The 4,700-nt window shown below is 32.0% G+C and overlaps 1 long non-coding RNA gene across 3 annotated transcripts; it reads left to right on the forward strand.

The window, feature by feature from the left end:
* On the forward strand, window positions 1–3,856 carry LOC139866638 (uncharacterized). Of its 3 annotated transcripts, XR_011765515.1 has the most exons (7): window positions 1–1,180; window positions 1,371–1,506; window positions 1,768–1,939; window positions 2,120–2,181; window positions 2,684–2,817; window positions 3,429–3,553; window positions 3,639–3,856. It is a non-coding gene; the product is annotated as an uncharacterized lncRNA (long non-coding RNA). The 3 variants fall into 3 exon arrangements; XR_011765516.1 differs by having other exon boundaries at window positions 1,765–1,939; window positions 3,429–3,856; XR_011765514.1 differs by having other exon boundaries at window positions 3,429–3,856.
* The last annotated feature ends 844 nt before the right edge of the window (window positions 3,857–4,700 follow it).

The raw sequence follows: 4,700 nt of genomic DNA on the forward strand, positions 1-4,700 counted from the left end.
TCGTTAGATTCATCCTCATCTTCATCGTACAAAAATCAGTATATGAACAAATTGGATTAAATTCTATTTAACGATCGTTGCTTCTTCCATTCCGATAAGGTTTCGATCTTTGTATCTTACCGATTTGATCGATTGGATTGAAGATTAATGGAAGATATTAGGGTTTGAGGTTATTGACCTCAAATCGTTCTCCGACACATACTTCAGTTGATTTGTATTTGATTACCGCATCCTCCATCCGGTTCCTGCCTCTTCGATTGTGATAAGGTTTGGATCGTTTCCTTTTTTTCGATTTGTTCATATTGATTGATTAATTTCGATATGTTAATTGCCTATTTCATTGATGCAAAATTGAGTGGGTGTGATTGAATTGAAATGTGCGTGTGTAGTTATTTTTGGCTAAAATTAGGGTTTTGCTAAAGTTAGATTATTGTACGGAGTATATCACATGAATTATGCATTATTGGTGTTTTTGAGAAATTTATATGTTTATGATTCTATGTGTTTCATCATCAAGATCACTGTTTATCTGAATTTGGTAAAATATGTAAACTTGGATCTAAGAATTATTAGGATTTTTTGGTTAACTGAGCACTGAATGTTAAGATATGCACATGTGATTGGTAGCTTAGTATACACCGAAAGTGAATGATGATCATCTATATTCAATTACTCATTGGAACAGGAAGTCACTATCTTTCACAAATTTCAGAGTTTAATGCTTTGAATGTATATAGTTACAGGCAAAACAGGAGTTGGTTAATGCCTTTTAGATTTGATATGAACCTTACAGTGAATATTCCAGTTAACATAAGATCCAAAACACAAAAGATCTCGAATTTTTATCTGAAATTATAAAGCATTAATTAATTTTTCAAAAAGGTGTATATGGTTGATTGATGCTAAGGTGTTATAGAAGTACATATTAATATGTTTGCTACTACTTCATAGGTTTTGAGGGGTCATCGGGCAATGATGAAAGATCCGACAGAAGAGAACGAAGGTCTGATTTTGAAAATTTTGAGGATGAAAGGAGAACAAGGATCGGTTCACTGAAAAAGAAAGCGCTTAATGCATCTAGCAAGTTTAAACATTCTCTCAAAAAAGCAGTAGGAGAAAGAGTGATGGTCGAGTCTCCACTGTAGTCTTTTCCATTGTAATTCGATATCCCACTCCCACTGTAAGTGTTTTTGATTTTTGTCTTCTTTACTATTATTGGTAGTGGCTGGTTAGTTTTTATTTTATACTTTGCAATTTTAATTCACATGTGTCCACTCATTTACAATTCAGTAACTTTGACAATGTTATTCACTTATTGTTAAGTCAACAAGATAGGGCTTTTTAAATAAATTTTTCGTTTGCTTGTGCAGGCAGAAATTAACTATCTTGGACAATTACGTCATCCGAATCTTGTGAAATTGATTGGTTATTGCTTAGAAGACGATCATTGGCTCTTGGCCTACAATTTTATGCCAAAGGGTATCATGGAAAATTATTTATTCAGGAGTAAGTTACAATAACTATATACACTTTCAACATTTAGGAAAGGTGACAATTTCAACCCATTTTGTGTGAATGGGATAACTGTAAGCAGAGTTTCACCTAGAATAGTTCGAATAGTAAAAAATATCTAAATGGATACGGGTTAAATAGTCATTCAACTTATATTATAATTCACATAACTTCTTTAATCATTTTATTCATAGATCCTATTATTATTGTTATTATTCAAATATAAGTTGACTTCCTTTATTAAAAGAATAGCAGGTTCTTACTTCCAGCCCTTATCTTGGCAACTACGAATCAAAGTTTCTCTTGGTGCCACAAAGGGTCTCGATGAGTTTCAACATAATGCTGAAACAATGGTCATATACCGCGATTTCTTGCATATTCTTAATGTTTAGGTTATTATGAGTGCATTTGATTACAGCTTGGTTAGGTAAGTTTTTTCTTTTTTTATATACTCTTTGCTTTTTGGATATCGATTTTTCTGCTGAATGTTTTATATGACATATTCTGATATTATGTGGACGTTTGTTAATTTCATGGTATGCGGTATCTGATTATCGTTCACTAATCGTGTTAAAGGTATTTAATTCTATGGATGATTTTGTTTTAGGGAGCCATTACCATCAACATTTCAATGGGCTTAAGGGTACCATTAGAGCTGGTGATTTACAGGTAATCGTTCAAAGTTTTGAGTAACTCGCTTAAACGGGTTAGGGTCAAAATGGGGCATTGTACATATTATAATAATGGGTTAAATTGTTCAAATACCTAAATGACCTCAAATATATAGAATTTTTTATACATTTGGAGTTAAATTGTTTCCTATGAATTACCCATAATGACAATTGGTTAACGTTACCCAACTCGACCATTAGCCGCCTGTAGCAGTTTGTTGTGTCTCTTTCTTAATCTATATTTATTTTTATTTTTTTCTTCGAAAACCTGGGGGAATTCTTGCTCTTTTGGACGAAGCTTGGTATTTGCACATTTCTTTCCTTTTTGCATACTATTCTATACTGTTATAGTATCTATTTGATTACTTATGAGTTCTATCTGATAGATAATTAGTTAAATTGAAGTCAATGAACAGTTTTTTTTTTTTTTTTGGTTAGTATGATGATATGATGTTATAATATCCACTACATTGAAAACTGATCTATTAATGTCGATTTAGTGCAACATGTTTCCAAGATCAACCCATGACACCTTTGCTGAAAAGCTTTACTAGACGTTCAACAATCATAAACGTTTTGACCCTAACCAAAGCTATAAAAGACAGACTTCACCATTTGTCATTATGCTGGCAATGTAAGCATTATTCATCTTATGTTACATGTAGTTACTAAAATGGATAAATCTGCGTGTGCATAGTTTTGCAAAAAGAAATTACTCTGCGAGTAATCAATTTTTGTTACTTGGCGAGTACTCAGTTTTTGCAACTCGGGAAGTACTCGGCGAGTTCTCGGTCAAACTAGGGCAAACTCGGCTAAACTTGGGATTAATAGAAAATTGGTTAAAACTCTGAAAATTGGTCAAAATGCAGTCAAAGTCAAACTCGATCAAACACGGTCAAACTCGGCCAAAACTCGCGATTACTAGAAAAATCGTTCAAAACTCAGAAAATTGGTCAAAATTGGTCGAATTTCGGTCAAAGTCAAACTTGGTCAACATTCGAGTACTCCCAAGTACTCCCCCGAGTTGCCGAGTACTCCCTAAAAAGTCCCAACCGAGTATTCCCAAGTAGTGATTTTTGCAGCCTTGCATGTGCCTTCAAGTACTGTAATGTGCTTCATAATTGGTATTGAATTGTTAGGGAATGTTCAGAATAATCAATTAATCAGACTACAATAAAATACGGTGATTGAATAAAAGCTGCTATTAATTAAAGAATATTTATTCAACGTACACTCTGATTTCAGGTCACATATCAAAGTGAATATTTCTTGGAGAAGAACAAAGATTATGTCGTTGTAGATTATGTCGTTGTCAATGACAAGATTCATCCAAGGCTATAAAGTTCATATCAATTGGGCCCAAGTTCAAGGTTTAATCTTTATTCTATATTTCAACGCACCATTAGTCGTATGTATTATTATAGGGTTTGAGCATTGCATGTCTCTTCTTCACAGCAACAATTGCAATCCTTACTTGAGACACTCAGTCACACTGAGCAACATTATGTTCATTATGTGAAGCCGAATAATCTTCTAAAGCCTGCTATAATCGAAATTTGAAATATACTGCAACAACTTTGATGTGGGGTGAGTTTGCAAATTATGTGTAATATCATATTACTAACAGATCATAAGGGTTAAACTAAAAATGTTCTTTAAAATAGAATGAACCAAGTGGGTTGAAACTTGAAAGTTTCCTAATGTGTATATATATATATTAAAATTTTGTGATTATATAATTTAAGTAATGGATCATCAATGTAATATTATGACAAAATAATACAACTCATACTTATGGATGTGCAGGTATGTAGTAAACATAACTACATTTTTTGTATTTTGTTTAGATTAATTTTTGGTTTTTTATCGATTAAGAAATTGCATTTCTATAATTTGTAACTTTATAATTTTATTAATATAACTTTGTTATATTTAGGAAAGAATGAATAGTGAGCAGGATTTAGTTATGAGATATTTACTTATCTATTGTTAGTAGTCCTTTACTTTACTTGCTAAAGATCTTGACACAAAATTGTATAAATTTGTTTTTGAGTATTTTAGTTTTGAAGTACTATCAAAAACTTATTGTTGCGTTCTAAGACTATTGATTCATAGCGTCTACGAAACTCATTTTTACCAATTCTTAGTTTCAATAAATATACTACTAACGTGTTTCGTCATTGTACTGGTATCAACGACAAACAATACTGTACAAATAGTAACGATTACTAAATCTACTTTTTAGAGCTACCGTGCAACGCACAGGCTCTTACAAAATTTTTGATAGAAAATCCATTAAGTCCAATCAGTTTATACAAATAGTTTTACGTATTGTGCTTATGAGTTGATATTAAAATGCCAATTAATTTATTTATAAAAGTAATTTTACGTATTGTGTTTATCAGTTGTATCATGAATTCTTATGTAATTTGACGAGCTCAAAATAGGGTCCGTTCAAGACTGGAGCTCCCTGTTGCTTGGAACGCCTAAGTATAACAAGGTAAACTTTTTGATATT

The sequence above is a fragment of the Rutidosis leptorrhynchoides genome, chromosome 9, assembly GCF_046630445.1.
Source record: "Rutidosis leptorrhynchoides isolate AG116_Rl617_1_P2 chromosome 9, CSIRO_AGI_Rlap_v1, whole genome shotgun sequence".
In the NCBI taxonomy this organism is placed as follows: Eukaryota; Viridiplantae; Streptophyta; class Magnoliopsida; order Asterales; family Asteraceae; genus Rutidosis; species Rutidosis leptorrhynchoides.